Genomic DNA, 19,599 nt, shown 5'->3' on the forward strand with positions numbered 1-19,599 from the left:
ACAACCACATTTATTTAAAAGGAAAACTTTACATCACCACTATAAATGGAAAGTCGGTATTCGTTTAACATACATAAAAATAAAGACATAAGCATTGAAATAAAAATTAGTCATCCGTGCACCGCCTAGATCAGAGGTTCACAAACTACAACCTACTGGCACAATCTAGCCCACTACCTATTTTTGAATGGCCCACAGCTAAAAATTATTTTACATTTTTAAATGGTTACATATTAAATGGTTATATAAGTACACACATAATGTACTTGATTTTTGCCTTTAGGCCTGCAAATCCTAAAATATTTACTATCTAGTGCTTTAAGAAAAAGTTTTCTACACCTGACCAGATTTATCTCACGTATCATGAGTGGTTGGAGTACCGCATGTTGCAAAGTACTGAGTTGGTCTAATCTTTCCCCGCACCCATTTTACAGCTGAAAAAGTTAAGGCCCAGGAAGTTTGTGTAACTTTGTCAAAGTCACACAGCGTTATGGTATACAGAATTCTTAAGTTTTTTTTCCAACCCATCTGCTTCCCTTTCTAAAAACACTCACAGCCTCATCTGTTCACAGACGCATCCCAGGTTCACTTACACGTCAAATAGGACCTCAGTACCGAGAGGGGCAGGGATTGTGTGGTTCCAGAACCAAAGATCAGTTCTTTGGGGATGTTTGCAAATCTATCTATCTATCATCATCACTATCAGATGTGCGTGAGAACTGTGCTCCAGACGTAGATAAATAACTGAGTTCGAATTCTCACATGTAGGCACCCTCTCTGGGCGTCATCAAAGGTTCACCAGACCGCACTAGGAAGCCTCCTTCCTGGTGCCCGGAGAGGGTTAACGTGCCCAGCAGATTATCACCTTCTTAGATCTCCCGCTGCGAGCCATATCAAACAGAAGTCAACGCTGCCTGGGTTTGGACTCTGATTTTCCCACGGATTGATTGGTTTTATATCCAGAGCAGGTGGCTGGATGAAGAGGGATGGGGGTGGGAGATTATGAAGGAGGGAAGGGCCCCTGGAGCCCAAAGCCCCTTCTTCTTTCTGGACATGACCCCAGAAAAGTTCTCTTAAGTGAGGGCTCAAGGTAAAAATGCCCCCTGCCCTTCTGGGCTGGAGGCTCAGAAAATGGAGGAAGAGAATGGCAGGCCTCTGACATGACCTTCACTGCCGGGCTTGGAGAAAGGAGAGGTGGCCTCCATGTGGAGGAAAATAGAAAACAGTTCCCAGGTCTTCGATGTCAATTAGGAACCCTCCAGATACATAACGTGACAGTAGGAGTGCACTCTTCCTCATCTCTGCCTAGCAAAGCTCTCAAAAGTCATTTGGTAAATTGAATTTGATCATATAAAAATTAGGAATATTTTTGACCAGTACGATATTTACCTCCTTTAAAGACTTCTTTTTTTTCTTCTTTTTGCACCAGCCCACTGGCTTGCTCTGTAATCTCTCCAGGGCTGTACACAGCACCGTCTGTATCTGATTCCCTTTGGTGGTTCTTCTATGGCAAATTATATCCATCAAGTTTTCTTAAAGGGCTGTCTTCAGGTGTACAACATGCATTTTTCTTCTGTAATTACCTTTTGCTTTGTGGAAGATGTGTTTTATAAAAGGCAGCAGCTTTTTTTTTTGCTATTGCAGTGGGAGGACGGGGTGTTATTAACTCTGGATTCTCCACAAGAGACCTCGGGCACTTAGCCAGTGGGCTCTAGGTGTGAAAGTTTGGGAATAATGGCTGCTTTGTATTCCGCAGCCCAGCTTCTTAGGCTCTCTATGGTCCTTTTAATAATTGAACATTTTAGCCCCTTAAGATTCCTTTAATGTAGGTGGAACAGGGTGGTGGGAGAGAACAGCTATTTGAGGACCCTCTTCTCAGTGAAGACGTTGGTGCCCAGTGATTTGTAAGGCCAGGCCTGAAGTTAGAATATGTATTCCCAGTGGGGGGGACAGTGACCCTAGAGGGAAAAAATTGGTTCTTGAGGGTCAGAAAAATCTTAGCCATTATAATCCTTTATGACCCTCCAAAAGGCCATAGTACGTAAATGATAAACAGTAAATCTGTGATATTAACATTTCATGGAAGGGGTACGATTAAGAAACACTGATCTAAAAAGGCTCCCTAGAGGGTGTGATAATGAAAAAAAAGGTTGAGAAGCACTGTGTTAGAACTAGAATCAGCAGCAGGACAAGAAGGGATGTCTAGGGAGGGTCCTAGGCCCGCTGTTCTAACCACACATTTTTGTTTTTTGAGGGGCTGGCTGGTTTGTCATCACAGAAAGAGCACTGGCCTGGGAGTCATATACTTGCTCCACGCCGAGCCTCAGTTCTTCACCTGCTAAGTGGACACACCGATGAGGTGGACTCCAAGACCTGCCCCAGCTGCGTGACTTCCTGCAGGAACCCACTGGAGTGGGCCGACACATCCACACGTGTGCACGCGTACGCACACGCATATATACGGTGGTATAGTTGGATAGTGCAGTCAAGTAAGCTCACCAAACTGGAGTACAATTCAATCACTACAGAGATGCAACTTTTAGCTCTAAAAATTCCCCCGATTTTCTCTTCTCCCTTTCCTCCTATGCCCACTGTGGACTCTGGACATTCTTTGCCTGGGCTAGCCAGGCGCCTTAAGTACTCTGGACCCTCACTCACGGCCCATCCACAGACCCACAGCAGTTGGAATCAGTTTCCCCAAAGTGTAGTCCACATTCTAGCTGCCTAATAAGTAGGAAAGGGTCAAGCACATTCCACACAAGGGGGAGGAATCAAGTGGGTTCTCTTCCATGCACGAGAAAGGCTGGCTGGACCTTTGGGAATGGCGTGGACGCTCAGGTCCCCAGTGCCTGCAGAGGCTTCCTATCCCTTCTGAGAGTCGGCTCACTCACCAAGGTGCACGGGGAGGGTCCACACAGTCAGAGAGAGAGGGCTGGGGGCTTCCTGCCCTCACACGAGTCAGAGGCAGCAGTCACAGGTGTGGTGTCCATGGCACCTCTGCTCAGCCTTCCAGAGAGAGCAGAAGCAGAAAACCACCCAGCCTTGGCCAGTTAGCCAGAGGAGGAAAATTCCTTCCTGACCCTGGCAGAGATCATCAACTTCACTTCGGGCATGTGACCAAAAATTCACCCAGTGAAGCACCTACACATTGGCTGTTTATGCGCTAATACATCACTGGGCAGAACAAGGCTGTGAGGGTGTAAACCATGGAGAAGGGGGCCGGGGAGGGCCTTCCCTGATCCCACCACCTGGGCAATCTCACTGAGAAAAATAAAGCTTTTTGTCCTCTAAAGCCTCAGCGATATCCCAGTGTCCATGAGGTCCCAAGCCCTGTGGGCAAGTCAGGGTCCACTTCCCACCTTTTGGACCTCCCTAAGAAGGGACACATGGAGGAAAACCCACTGGACTATTTCAATACTTGCTACTAAAGGATTGTGGGTTGGCTGCTTGAGTGTTTGCTCTGGGAGAAACCACAGCAGCTGTGAGAGCTGCCTCGCTGACGTCTTGCCAAGTGATTCCTCATCTTTGTTTGGCTTGTGTAGGGAGTTTGCTAGTTAGTTTGTTTTTCATTGTTTTTCTGAAGATTCAGCAAAGACTCATAGGAGGTACGCCGTATAGTTTACTCTGGGCTCCAGTACAAAGTTCATCAGCTTTGGTTTGGATTAAATCCACTGGGGTTTAAATCCCACCTCTGCCACCCACAAGACAAGGGACGTGGGACACATTTCTTACTACTCAGCCTGCAGAAATTGTATTTTTTATTCTTTATTTTTGTTTCATACAAAGTGTGTTATGTAAAAATCCATGACCCTCTCTGAGCTCATCTTTAAAATGCCTCATCTCTAAAATGGGGATTTTAAACACAATACTCAGGATATCCTAAGGATTTAACCAAATTAGATAATACATGTAGATGAGTAGGCATAATACGTATGTCCATTCCTGTCCCAGCGGGGGGGAAAGAAAATCAATCATTGTCAATATATCTAAAAGGTTGCTACTCAGGTGACTTCTTTGAAAAGAAGAAAACCAAGCTGTGAAAACTCTTGTCAACAGCACCTTGAATCATGAAAAACATTCTCACAGAGAACATGGGGACAAAAGATTTAAGCTTTCACTCAGAGGGGCAAACAACCCCTCTCCCTGCGTCTTTAGACTAAAACATGAAGCTGTCTCCCTAAATCACTTTACCTTTCTAGGCCTCAGTTTCCTCATCTGTAAAGCGAAGAGGTTGCCCCTAATGATGTCTGATAACCTTTCCAGTTTGTAAAATTCTTAGCACATCCAAATGAACGTGGGTCCCCAGCTCCAGCTGGAGAAGGGAGCATGTGCTACTGGTGGCTGCCAGCAGGGGGCGAATGCACAAGAACACCACATACTGCAGAGTCTTTGCAGAGGTCTGAGAATAAATACAGTGGAAAAACCCTAACCATTGCTTTTCTGGAAGCATTCTATATGGAGGTGGTGTGAGAGGGCAGAACGGGTTTCCTTTAAGTTATTACGTAAGACAATCTCCTGAAAAACGCCCTAATCTGTAATAAGGCAGCTATCTTCTCTGTTTCGGGGGGGGGGGTCCATGAGCAGGCCGATGGGAAAAGGAGGCGTTTAGGCAGGAGAAGGTGGGCTTTCCTTGAAGCTGAATATTTTTTGGTGTAAAATCCAGCTTCCCTTCCTAAGGTTAGCTTTAGGAAGGGTAGAGAATAGAGTTCCTGTATGCATTCTCTCTTAGTTAGTTCCCCTTGGTTTAATCAAGTGATCCAGAGGCAGTGGGGGCTACCACGGCGGTGGTGGGTGGCTGGCTACACAGCCTGAGGATGCAAAAATGTCTCTCTCAGGTAAGCAGTTAAATCCCACTCAAACAGCTCCCGGGAGGCACTGTGACTGATGGACATGGCAGGAGGGCGGGCAGTCTGGAGCTGGGGACAGACCCACAGACCCAGGCCCCAGCCGGAGGCTCTAAGCCCTGACACCCCTTACAATTCATCCAAAAGAGCAAAGAAAAGGTGCTTACTTGAGGACAGCGGTGCTGGGTCCAAAGAGGAGGTTTTCAAGGCAAGAGAAGGCGGGCGCTCCCAGCACCGGCGTACAGTGGAAATAAAGGCCCCTGTAGCCTTGTGATATAAGTAACACCTACAGACAGGTCCGTTTGGTTTTTCAGGTTTATGCACAGCCCCTTTGATGACGGTGACATACAGTGTGACACGGCTCCTTGGAGGGGGGAATGGTTCTCACACGCAGAAAGTTTACCTTTATCCTGCCTTTGTGCCCAGCTCACACACACCCCGCCCCCTCCCCCTGCAACCCGGGGGAATCAGTAAACAAGCCGAGAATTCTTGCCTCTGGGAGCTTTCTGGGATCCTGTGTTTGCTGGGAACTCTCTTTAGGGCAAGCTGGAGGGGAAACCCTGGGAATCCAGCTGTGGTGCCCATGTCTGCCGCCCCCCTCCTGGGCTGACAGAGTCCTGCGAATTTGGATATCCCGTCATCCTCCCCCCGCCCCGCACCCGCGCAGCTTGGCAAGGTGGAAGGGTAGGATGGGGCAGTGGTTAAGAACGCAGACTTTGCAGCTAGATGACTTTTTTTTTTTTTTTTTTTTGCAGCTAGATGACTTTGAATTCAAATTCTAGGTGCATCATTTTCTAGTCGTGTCACCTTGAACCACTCAACTAGCTAGTTAATAAGGTAACTAGCTCTAATGCAAATAGCAGGGCCTACCCACTGGGTGCGCTGGGGGTCATATGAGGTCCTGCAAGTGAAGTACTGAATGAGCCCTTTGTTTCGCTGTGATCATAGCGTTTTCTTTGACGGAGCGCGTTAATCAGAAAGCCCCTCTCCACCACTTCCTCCGACCTCATGCCTTCCGAGCAGGTGAAGGGAACAGCCAGCTTGTAGAACCAATGTTGGGCCTTGCTTCCACTTTTTCACACAAAGCATAACCGGCCATCGGACACATGAGCTATTCAACTTCTAACCTCTTTGGACATAACACGCCATGTGGTGGCTTTCTCCCTTCCTCTCCTCCTTACGGATGGAGAAATGAAGAGGTTTAGCGGTTCAGTCAGGTGTCCACAGCTTCTAGGCTGGGGTCTGACTTGGATGTCAGCTCTCAGGTGACTTGCTGAGAACTACCTGCTTCCCTGTAAGAGCAGAAACTCAACCCAACTCAGGCTGAAAATAGAGTGTCTCCTGGTTGCCTCAGGACAGCATTGCCAACCCTCTGCCTTTCTGCCCTGTGCTTCCAGCTCTCCTGGGCAGCCAAGAGCTTATGTCCAAATTGCAGACTCCAAGCTTTAGAGTGAAAGCAGGGACTGGTTTGTTAGGTTTTCTTGGGAACACTGGGGACGGGTGCAAACATACAAAAACACATATACAGTCTGGAGAAACAAAAGGTAGTTCATTAGAGGACTCAGGTGTCATCATGGAAAAAGTGTTGAAGGAAGATAAGGGGATTGCCTAGGCTGCTGACTTGCTGTGTAACCTCAGGCAAGTCAGGTAGCTTCTCTGGGCTTCATTTCCCCTGATGGTAAAAGGAAGAGGTTGGGTTAGAATAGTGATTTTCAAACTGTGTTCTGAAGAACCCCAAGGGTTCCCTGGAGCCCTCATAAGAGCTGCTGGGGGTGAGAGGATGAAAGCAGAGTGGGTTAGGTTCTGGGCTGCTCCTCCCTGATTCAGTAAGAGCATCTCAGCTTTTATACAAATCTTCAGGATAAGATTTCTCGTGAACAAAAGAATTCGCACTGAAAAAGAGTTTGCAAAGAACTGGATTAGGTGGTCATTGAGATTCCTTTGAGCTCTAAAATTCTGTGATTTGCTTCTTCCTCCTCAGCATCTAGGGGACTGGGATGGTCGTACACACCATGTTTCTCACCATTAGGTACTTCCCCATCTTGTCAGTAGTTTTGGAAAGTCTTCTTGTGTTTGGATCCACACACATATGTTCTTCTCAGCAGAGAGGTTTTCATGGAAAACATCTTGTTCTGCTATCGTTTTTAGAAAAGAATCTTTTGGAGAAATTATATTTGTTTCTATGCTGTCTTGGTGCAACTATTTCAAGTTTCTGGCAATGAATGTGATGACAACAAACTGTGTTGGTCCTGAATGTGTAATACTGCATATCTGGGTGCCTTTGTGGGGAATTACTGGCTTCTGGACTAGTGGATAAAAGGGGTAATTAAGATAAAACCAAAATAAAAGAGGAATTTGACTCTAATGGAGTCTAACTATTACATTGAACCTAAATTTGATTGGAGTGGAGCTCTTGGATGGTATCAAACACTAAGCTCATAAAACCTGTATTTGAATGTCAGAAGGGGGCAGAAGAAGGAATGAAGTATTTTAGACTTTCCAGCCCATCCTCCTTCTGCTGTCTCAACCACGTAGCAATAACAGGTAACACGAATTAGGCTTACAAGAGCCACAGAGTGACTAAGTGTGGATTCTGGAGGGAGACTTCATAGGTTTGAATCCTGGCTTTCCATTTTCTGGCTGGGTAAGTCTGGGAAGCTTATTTATTACCCTTAACATCCCAGTTCCCTCATCTGTAAACTGAGGGAAAAAGAATGCATCCCTTATAGGGTGCTGGGTGAAGTAAATGAGTTCAAAGCTGGGAAGTGGTGAAAGCCCTAGTGTGTGCTCTGTTATCTATGGGCTGCCGTGACATTTGTTAAAGTAATTAAACAAGGAGGCCGTTTGACTGTGGTGGCTTTAATGCCTGGGTAACCCAAGCAAGCAAACCGAAACCTAAGCCAGAGTTGATTGTAAATGTGCTCGTATCCGAAAAAATGAAATTAAAAACCACCAATCACGGGCAGCAGACTGGGATTTCCCAGATAAAGCAACTGCTTAAGCTATAGCCAATCAGATAATTTCCTTGCTTTGCTTCCACGTCAGTACTATAAAAACCATTCCCGTGGCTCTTGTTGGTGGAGCGCTCTTAAACACCTAACCATTTACAGTTTGGCGATACCTGATTGGAATCGAAGTTTGCTCAAATGAATGCTTGAAAAATTTCATATGCTTCCTTTTATCTTTTAGTGCATTCACTGCCTTATATTCTCACAACTCTCTGATGAGGGTATTACTTATTATCCCCATTTTACAGGTAAAGGAACTGAGACACAGAGAGGTGAAATAACTTGCCCATGGTCACACAGCTAGTAAGTGGCAGAGCAGTATTTTCTGCCTCCAGAGCCCATTCTCTTAACTACCATGCTAACCAGGCTCTAGGTGCTCCTGGGGTGGCTGCATGGGGACAGGGAAGAGGGAATCACACGTAGAGCATTTACCATATGCCAAGCATAGTGCTAAAATTGCTCACCTGCTGTACCTTGGTTACTTTTCACAGTAATCCTGGGAAGTAGCTATCACTACCTTCTTTTTAGGATGAAGAACCAGAGGTGCCAGGCTTGCTGGGTGTCACCCAGCTGGGAAGTGATCAAGCCTGGGTTGAACTCAGGGCTGCCCAGTGTTAAAACCGCAATGTAGACACAGAAGCTCAAGTTGGCGTCTCTCCATTTGCTCTGGCTTCAGCACTGGCCTCAGAGGGGGTCCTTCCCCCTCTGTTGGTTCAAGATCCCTGAGTCTCATGGCTGTTGCTGGCATAGTCTACCCCTCAGTGTAGAGTAGAAATTCTCATACCTCATTGATTCCCTGGTGTCTGGTATGGTTCTTGGGACAAAGAAGACGCTCAATATACGTGCATGTATCATGGAAGTGAATTAAAAGACAAGTCACCTGACGTAAGGCTGGAGGTTCCTACCCAATTCCTTTTACGAGATGTAATGGGTTCCGCGCTTTTCCTAGATCCTACCCCCATTTAACCTGGGCCAACATTTCTTTAGTCATTTTTCTCTCCCCCAATCTGCTACCCTCACCACCACCCCAAGAGGCAGCACAGGCTGAAAACAAAAGTGAGTTAAAAAATACACTTAGGTAAATTCACAGACGATGCCGTTAGCAGGACAGATTTTCAGGGTGATGGTGAAGTGTATGAGCTTTGGATTAAGATCCCTGCCTCTATTATCCTAAAACTATTTTTTAGAAAATAGTCTGTTGGAGAAATTACATTTTCTATGCTCTACTGGTTTAAATATTTAAGAATGAAAAGTTTTCTTTCAGTAGGCGTATATGATAACCAACTCCTGGCACCTGCCACCTGGGAGCCATTAGATGAAGCAACAACTTTTCAGGGCCTCAGTTTCTCATCTGGAAGTATTTTCTGTGATTCCCGGTGCACAGTAAGTTCTCACCGAGTGGTGACTATGGTCTACGGAGAGAAACGCAGAGGTTGATTGAGATCGCCGGATTTTGAAGTTTACCATACCAAGTAGGATAATATTGCCCTCCTGCAATGAATAGTCCCAGTCGCTACCATTTATCTGGCATTTACTAGGTGCCAGGAACTGTCTAGGCATGCTACGTGTATTAAAGCATTTAACCTTTGCATCATTCCTCTGAGGTAGGTACTATTATTATTATCTAAAATTTACTAATGAGGAAACAGGCATAGAAAGTTCAGGTAACTTACTCAATATCACACAGCTGGTAGAACTGCAGGTAAGATTTGAGCCTAGGAAGATGGCACCAGAGTCCACAAGCTTCCCCATTATGCTATCATTTGGTACCTCTAGGAGGCAGAATCCAAGTTGAGGAGATATCCATTTTCTTAGGCCTCCCAGGTTGCTGGCAGGATCCTCGAAAGCAAGGACAAGGGTTATAAACTTATTGTCCCCTAAAACACCTAGCAGGGACTTAAGCACAAATAAGTGCTACAGCAATTCTTGTTGGCTGATTTTGTATTTGCTTTATTTCCTCTTTGGGTGTCTTTCCCCAGTTTCCTATATTCAACTCATCCTTTAGCTGTACGTGCCGTCCATTTTCCTAGCCAGGAGCCCCAGTTCAGCAGATAGCAGCCGTGAGGTAGCTCCCCTGATAATCCCTCCTTGGCTATGAGCCTCATGGAAGTAATGGATCTTTGTGTGATTTCCAGCACAGAAGGCGTCGTGGAGGTTAAACAATAGCAAAGTCAATGGCTGACAGAAGCATAATGAAAATGAAGATAAGAATACTGAGTTTGTCACTATAAGGTTGAATTATGATAATGTTTATGGAACAGCAGACACAATTGCATGACTGTATTTTTAGTCTCCCTTCTTCCTGTAAAGATACTGGAAGCCAACCTAATCAGATTTTCTGTTTTGGGTTAGCCCAAATGAATCTGAAGAAATAATGGCTATACAAAGGCATGGATCTGAGAGGCCCAGCTAAGAGAAGCCTTCTCAAAGGAAGAATTCTTCAAGACAGTATTTTCTTTAGTTGCTTTCCTACCAAACATCAGTCCCCTGGCAGGCATGAGAGCTTGCTTCCTGAGAGAATTGTTGGGGGTGACAGTTTGAGGAATGGATGGCACCACTGACTCCTGTGGCCAGTCCATGGTGTTGGTTGGAGTATGGTGTAGTGTGGTATTGAATGGACCAGTCCCTGCAGCCATGGCTCCTGTGCTTGGTTAATTCAGGAACCCCGTTAATAACAGGCTATCATTAGATAATCAATCAGTCAGTCATTGAAGACTTAATCCTCCTGTAGGTGAGCTGACATTGGACTTACTGGGTAAACTTATCTGAACCTCAGTTTCCTGAGGCCTGTCAGTGGGAGTGATCACACATGTAGTTTCATAAAGTGTGTTTCCACACGGATATCCATGTCTCCACACTAAACTCCTCACTTCTGCCAGTTGTCATCCAAAGGCATGTCTTTGGTCAAGGGACTGTGGGTGGGGGTGGCCGTGAGGATGGAGGGTGAAGGGTGAGGAGGAAGGCTGGGGGAAATTTGTAGCAGATCCACGTAGATCTACTCTCATTAGTCAACCAAATCTTATTTCTGAGATGCTGTTGATTATAATATACAACATTGATTTAGGTCACTGTGGGGAGAAAACATTATGTTAAACGTGCAGATAGATTATACAGCTTATCCTGATTTCAGAAAAGTTAAAATGTGGACTCGGTAAATATAGCAATTAAAATATATATAATAGGCCAGTATTTTCAGGAATAGAAAAAAGTGAGGCCCAGTTGTAGCCTTCAAGTAATAGACACTTTAGCAAAGAATTCAAGAGGAAACATTTAGAGGGAGTATATAAGTCCAAGCCAAATTTTCAGTTAGGGACTGTAGGACCTGAGGAAGCGGGAGGACAATAAGGGCTGGAACAGTCAGAAAAAGCTTCTTGTGGGATGTGGCATTTGAGCTGGGCCATGAAAAATTGGAAGGACTTGCTAAAAATGGTCGCTTATCATGTGCCAAGTATAACACCTGTAGGAGTTGGGGCTGTTATTATCCCCATTTTACAGAAGGGGAAACGGAGTCTCAAAGAGCTTCAGTAATTTGCCCAAGGTCTACAGCTAACAAGTAGCAGAGCCAGAGTTCAATCCTAGGATTGCGTAATTTAAAGCTCAGGACATGGCCCACGGTGCTCTGTAATGTCTGGGATGAGCAGAAGGACAGGCTCTTTCAAAGAAGAGGAAACCTGCAGGTGTGTGGAGAGAATGTGTATGTGATAGACCAGGAGCTTGTGGAAGGTTGCCTTGAGTCTAACACATGCCACCGTGTGGCGGCCCTGGAGGTCTGAATCATGCTGTCTGGCGCACCCACCCCTATGAACAAGGGGGATCCTAGTTGACGAGGACTTTAGATTTGAGGAGGCCTCAGATCTTGTCTGCTCTTCAGGGGCAAATTTGTGCAGGTCAGCAAGGATACTTGGTCAACAAATTTGATTTTTTTCTTACTCTTCACCCATGTATTTTTCCAGGATTGCACTGTTCTTTCTTACAGAGGTTGTTACGGGGTTTTCTTCTTCCACTCATTTTGAACTAACACTGTTTTCTTTGGTTGTTTCCTTGTAATCTTCTACTATCTCCCACAACTTAATTTGCCATTAAAAAGTACAAAGGTCTAAATTACACACTGAATTTTGCTGAGTTTGGTTTTGTTGGAAACTCATTTAGAGAAACAGTCTTGGCTATAAACACAGAACGGTGTAAGAACTCAGGCATTGTGCTTTTTAAAAAAAATCCAGTCTTTCACTATTATGAACTTTTCTGATTTATCGTTTTATTCCAGAGTTTGTCATCATATCCTAACTGAAATCCAACAATTCCTGGTACTTATGAGCGCTTATAAATCTGAGGGGAGAGCCCTCAAATTTGGGAAGCTGCCCAGCATCATCGAGAAGTCCACATCAACACTGACTTGTCTGTGCCTTGAACTTGCAAACCCAGGGAAGTTTCAATGTGGAACTTGCCACCCCCCAAGGTGTTTGTCTAGGGGTCCACATTTGGGGAAGTTATCACTGAGCTGTTGGAGTTAAAGAGAAAAGAGGTGTCTTCTTTGGTCCTGGACATCACTTGCCCTCATCTCTTTTCATGAAATGATGCTTTAATGCCTCTCAAAGTACAAAAGCAGATCAGTAGGATTCAATTTCATTCTGAGTCAACAGTTATCCCTCTGGTTCCAAAGAACCAGCGAGATATGGGATGTGGCTGAACATTTTCTTTTCTGTTTTTTTGATTTTTATTTTATATTGGAGTAGAGTTGATTTACAATGTTGTGTTAGTTTCAGGTGTACAGCACAGTGATACAGTTATATATATATATATACATATATATATATGTATATGTATATATATATATATATTTTTTCCCAAATTCTTTTCCCCTTTAGGTTATTGCAGAATGTTGAGTAGAGTTCCCTGTGCTATACTGTAGGTTCTTGTTGGTTCTCTATTTTATACACAGTAGTGTGTATATGTTAATCCCAAACTCCTAATTTATCCCTCCCCCCTCCACCTTTCCCCTCTGGTAACCATAGGTTTATTTTTTAAGTCTGTGAGTCTGTTTCTGTTTTGTAAATAAGTCCATTTGCATCGTGTTTTTAGATTTCACATATAAGTGATATCATCTGATATTTGTCTTTCTCTGTCTGACTTCACTTAGTATGATAATCTCTAGGTCCATCCATGTTGCTGCAAATGACATTATTTCATTCTTCTTTATGGCTGAGTAATGTTCCATTGTATATATATACCACATCTTCTTTATTCATTCCTCTGTCGGTGGACATTTAGGCTGCTTCCATGTCTTGGCTATTGTAAATAGTGCGACAATGAACATGGGGGGGGTGCATGTATCTTTTCAAATTATGGTTTTCTCTGGGTATATGCCCAGTAGTGGGATTGCTGGATCATATGGTAATTCTATTTTTAGTATTTTAAGGAACCTTCATACTGTTCTCCATAGTGGCTGTACCAATTTACATTCCCACCAACAGTGCAAGAGTGTTTCCTTTTCTCCCCACCTTCTCCAGCATTTATTGTTTGTGGACTTTTTGATGATGGCCATTCTGACTGGTGTGAGGTGATACCTCGTTGTAGTTTTGATTTACATTTCTCTAATAATTAGTGACGTTGAACATCTTTTCATGTGCCTCTTGGCCATCTATATGTCTTCTTTGGAGAAATGTCTATTTAGGTCTTCTACCCCTTTTTTTGATTGGGCTTTTTGGTTTTTTGATCTTGAGCTGCATGAGCTGTTTGTATATTTTGGAGATTAATCCCTTGTTGGCTGCATCATTTACAAATATTTTCTCCCATTCTGTGGGTTGTCTTTTCATTTTGTTTTTGGTTTCCTTTGCTGTGCAAATTGGCTGAACATTTTCAAGTGATACAATAACTAAACAGACAAATGTGGTATTGTTAAGAGCAAAAGCCAGATGAGAAGGTAGCAAAGGAAAAACAAGTGCAAGAAAGAGTACTGGGTTTTGAATCTGTTATATGTGGGTTCAAAGCTTAGTGCTATCACTTAGTAGCCAGTGATAATTATCATCTGAAGACACAGTTTCCTCATCTAAAAGCTTGGATAAATACACTGTTACTTCATAGAGTTCTGGTGAGGATTAAATGGATAATATAAAACAAGAAGTACTTAGCTCAATGCCTGGCATTTATTAAATACTCAATAAATCATGGCTATACTACTTACTATATTATTACTATTATTATTATTGCTGCTGCTGTTGTTGTTATTAAACTTATCCAACCCTCAATTTCCTAATCAACAAAATGAGAGTAATATTAGCTATTCACTAGATTAATTGAAATAATACAGGTATGTGCATCTGGCACCTAGTAGATATTCATCCATCCATTGGTTCATTTTCAGTCTCTTATCTGGTATCTATCAAAAGGGGATCAACCTTGGGAGTTAGGAGAAGGCCACCATATTTGGCCAACAGTTATTAATTATCTTAAATGGAGCAATACTTTTATAAGATGTTCATTTCCTCAACCAAACTTTTTTTTCCCCTGAGCTCCAGTGTGCCCTTCTGGGAGCAAAGAGGCCCTAGGAATCCCAACAACTCACCCTGAAGAGTGGCCAACAGGTCTGCCACTTGGCCATAAAGATCCCAGCTGGCCCAGTTTAACATATTTCTGCACAAACCCTATGGGTGGGCTTTGGTAAGTTCGCCCCTTCTGCAGTACCCAGAGGAGAATGTGAATGCCACCTGCCTCTATGGGAGGGAAACAGGCACTGGGTCTTTTTGATTTGGGGGTTATATCCACCCCAGGCTGCAGCTGTCACTTTGGGCAAAGTTCAGGTGGCACCTCTGCATTAAGGTAGAAGACAGATTTTGCACAAGGCCTTCCGAGGGAGGAAATAATCAACTGGGTCAAGTATTCCAGCCAAAGCAAGTGGTGAGTTGCACAATTGGCCAACAGACCATGGCTGTGCCGAGAGTGGCTGTCCAAATATCTAATGCTGCCAGTAGACTGGGGGGAAGGGCGGAGATGACCAGGCTGGCTACGTGCCTGGTCCACAGTCTCTGGGAAGTTGTTTAGCCCTCACTGTAGGGGGAACCTAGCCTTGGAGTGTTACCTGACACCCACCTGACCACTGATGTTTAATCGAGTTTAAATCGAGTTAAATCGAGTTTAAACTGGAGACTTTCTGGAGGATCTTTTCATGAAATGAAAAGGAGTTTCATTTATCCTGACCAGAGGTGAGTGGAGTTGACTTCCGGTCAGGCCAACCAATATTCAGAACAGAAGGAGAACTACTTCATCAGGATCCCTTGCAACTGACAAACTAGTTTAAGGTGATGGACGTTTAAGACAAGCCAAGATAGATCTGGAGGTAAGATTTGAAAACGTGGCAGACAATTAGTGGCTAAAGAGGGCATCTGCAAGAACAGTATGGACGTTCATTAAAAAACTAAAAATAGAACTGGGCATATACTCTGAGGAAACCATAATACGAAAAGACAAGTGTACCCCAATGTTCACTGCAGCACTATTTACAATAGCCAGGACATGGAACCAACCTAAATGTCCATCAACAGATGAATAGCTAAAGAAGATGTGGTACATATATACAGTGGAATATTACTCAGCCATAAAAAGGAACGAAATAGGGTCCTTTGTGGAGATGTGGATGGACCTAGAGTCTGTCATACAGAGTGAAGTAATTCAGACAGAGAAAAACAAGTATCGTATATTAATGCATATATGTGGAATCTAGAAAAATGGTACATATGAACCTATTTGCTGGGCAGGAATAGAGACACAGACGTAGAAAAGATATGTGGACATGGTGGGGGAAGGGGAGGGTGGGACAAACTGGGAGATTAGGACTGACATATATACACTAGCGTGTGTAAAATAGATAGCTGGTGGGAACCTGCGGCATAGCACAGGGAGCTCAGCTTGGTGCTCTGTGATGACATAGATGGGTGGGATGGGGGGGAGGGAAGGAGGTCCTAGAGGGAGGGGATAAATGTATACATATAGCTGACTCACTCACTCACTACAACAGAAACTAAAAAACATGGTAAAGCAACTATACTCCCATTAAAAAAATTAAATAAAAAGAGGGCACCTGCAGGTGGAATTGGCAGTTGGGAGCTCCATAGACCCTAGTTAAGTACAAATATAGAAAAGTCTATTTTTTTGGGGAAAAGAATTATGACAGATCCAAGGTATAGGGGAGAATAGGCAGAATTCTACCATCCCTCATGTACAGAGCCTGCATAACCCTTAGACACAGCTCGCAGACACACTCACTGCTATATCTGCCGTGCTCTCCCCCAGACACCCTGTTCTCCCCAGAGACCCACCACACACAGCACAGATCCCCCCATGCCATGCACAGCCATCAGATAAACACAGTCTCCTTAGGAAGGTGATTAATAAAACTATTTTATCTATAATTACACTTGACTGATAATAATGTCCTCAGAGCCTGCATGGTTAGATTGGCTCAGATTGTAATGTCCAGATTAGGGCTGAACTCCCTTTGAACTCTGGACACACTGTTGGTCTCTCCAGCTCAGAGATTACAAATGGCTTTAGCTGGATTCGCCCCATGGAACTAGGAGGGTAAGTAGAATTCCAGCTCTCCTTGGTTCTCTTTTCTCTCCGACACTGTACAGATGGTATCTCTAAAAACACATGGCCCAGAGTAGGAGGAGGGGCCGAATCAAACTACCTTCTCCAACCTGTCACTGCACACTCTGTTGGTTCTACTTTCAAACCAATGTCAATCTCAAGTTTCTTGGAGGAAGTGGCCATGAACTCCGTCTGGAAGTCTGACACTGGAAAAGAAACGGTTTAATTCTTGAATCTTGGGGTCCTGGGGATGGACTCCAGTGAGCCATAATTAACTCTTAAAGTCTTCATGGTGTCCTGAAAATATCTTATTCTCTATCATGTAACACTAAATGGAGGCAGCGAGGAGGACTTTTAGGCTAATTACATGCTGGGATGAGGTTAACAACGAGCCGAAGGTTCTTTGCATGGCTCCTCTGACATTGACAAGTGACTTGGTAACACGCTAGTGCTCAAGACATTGATGGCTTTAAAAGAAGGTAGGAGCTAGAAACTGAGCGAGACAGGCCCCTGACCTCATTCCCTAAACTAGTCCCTACGCTGGGACTAGACCCCACCACTCCATTTCCAGAAATTAAGAGATCTTGATTTTCAACTGGCATTCAATGCCATGGGCCTGGAGATGTGGACCACCATCCTCTTGGATCTCAGCTCTCTTACACATTTTAGAGAAGCTGAATTTAGCTAAGGATGAAAGCAAGCGCCCACTATCCAATGGGATGCTTTTCTGCTGAGCAGAAGGCATGTCAGTACAAACAATGAAGTAGGAATAAAGACGCAGATGTAGAGAATGGACTTGAGGACATGGGGAGGGGGAAGGGTAAGCTGGGACTAAGTGAGAGAGTGGCATGGACATATATACATTACCAAACGTAAAATAGATAGCTAGTGGGAAGCAGCCGCATGGCACAGGGAGATCAGCTCGGTGCTTTGTGACCACCTAGAGGGGTGGGATAGGGAGGGTGGGAGGGAGGGAGACGCAAGAGGGAAGAGATATGGGAACATATGTATATGTGTAACTGATTCACTTTGTTATAAAGCAGAAACTAACACACCATTGTAAAGCAATTATACTCCAATAAAGATGTTAAAAAAAAAAACAAAACAATAAACCAAAACCCAGGTCTGCCTGGATTTGGAACCCATGTGAGGTTTTTCTCCGGCTTATTGGTTGAGACCAAAGCTAGCTTTAGGGCAGAGTTTCTAATACATTGTTCGTTCAGTCTGGCTCTCTGCAGCAGCAGGAATGGGGAGATTATTTACTGTGTTCTCTTATATTAAAATTTAGTATTTTAAGATGATCTCTGGCTTGTAGTGTCTCTTCTCCAACTTCTTAGAAGTTGTGCAAGTCCTAGCTTGCCTCCCTTCATTACTTTTCTAAGAACTCCTGACATCAAGACAGCCTGTACTTCGAGACGTTGTATTACAGTGATTTAGTGATTTATCTGTCTTGTCCACCAGGTTCTAAGCTCTAAGAGGCTGTGGATTCTGTCTGATTTATCTGTTTTCTCAGTGCCTATCACTGTTCCTGACTCATAGGAGGGGCTTATTAAAAATTTGTTGAAAGAGTTAATGAAGGAAGCCAAAGGGACCAATGAAAAGGTGTTTTTAAAAAATGAACTCTTCTATATAAGACTTAGCTTGTTCATAAATGAAATCATCTATGAAGAACAGTGGTCAGGTCTTACCCCTGAACTCGGTGTCCATCTCTATTCCTCTGGGTGATATTGATTAAGTCCTTGCTATGTGGGCTGGGCAAACAGAAATAAATATGATAAACTCCTGGGATGTTTTTTGTTTTTTTTTGCGGTACGCGGGCCTCTCACTGTTGTGGCCTCTCCCATTGCGGAGCACAGGCTCCGGACGTGCAGGCTCAGCGGCCATGGCTCACGGGCCCAGCCGCTCCACGGCCTGTGGGATCTTCCCGGACTGGGGCACGAACCCATGTCCCCTGCATTGGCAGGCGGACTCTCAACCACTGCACCACCAGGGAAGTCCTAAACTCCTGTTTTTAAGGAGCTTAGAGTCTAGAAGGGTGGTGCAAAATTACACACAAATCCCTGGAATAGTGGTTACAAAGTAAACAGTGTTGAGTGTCCTAAAGAGGGATGAGATTTCTGGAGAAGGATGAGTAGAGAGACAGAGTGAAGTTGTTCAGATCCCAGACATTAGCATATAGGTTGCCTTCAGAGGTATGTAACTCTGGCACGTAATCCTCTAAGACTTAGTTTCCTCATATGAAAAAAAAAAAGGGTATTTTATGGGTTGAATTGGGTCCCCAAAGATGTTGAAGTCCTAGCCCCCAGTACTTGTGAATGTGACCTTATTTGAAACAAAAGTCTTTGCTGATGATCAAGTTAAGATGAGGTTGTTACAGCGGACCCTAATCCAGTATGACTGGTATCCTTATAAAAAGGAGAAATTGGGGCACAGAAACAGACACATGCAGGGAGAAAACAATGTGGAGATACAAGGAGAATGCCATCTACCAGCCAAGGAATACTGGGGCTACCGGCGGCCAGGGGAGAGGCATGGAGCAGATTCTCCCTCTCAGCCCTCAGAAGAAACCAATCTGACATCTTGATTTTAGACTTCCAGCCTCCAGAACTGTGAGACGATACATTTCTGTTGTTTAAGCCACCCAGTTTGGGGTACTTTATTATGGCAGCCCTAGCAAACTAGTATGGAGGCAATAATAGTGCCTATCTCGTGGAGATGTGAAGATTAGGTGAGATAAATAAGCTAAGTGCTTAGCACAGTACTTCGTAAGTGCTTGATAATTGTGGATGGGGTGGCCACTCTTGATCTGGGGAAATGAGGTGAGGCCTTGCAGAGGTGGTGGCATTTGGATTAAGGCAGGCAAGCTGGGTAGGATGTGGGCATTGGGATGAGATATAGGAGGAGGGGTTCATGAAACTGCCATTTGCAATGAAATCTTGGTCCCAGGAGGACACACACTTAGCCCTTAGGTTCTTGCCTTTGGCCCAGGGGGTCATAAGGGGATTCTGGTTATTTTTGCCTGACCAGCATTCCTTGTCTCTTCTTTCGATAACAGCCACTCAGTTTTCTTTCGGTAAAGTCGCCCCTCGCCTGCTCCAATCATGGCTCTGCCCTTCCCCAGGCTGACCAGTTGGAGGTTTCCAGCTTCCTGGGCCTTGAGACAG

Source organism: Leucopleurus acutus (assembly GCF_964270905.1).
Source record: "Leucopleurus acutus genome assembly, chromosome: 8".
Classification (NCBI taxonomy): Eukaryota; Metazoa; Chordata; class Mammalia; order Artiodactyla; family Delphinidae; genus Leucopleurus; species Leucopleurus acutus.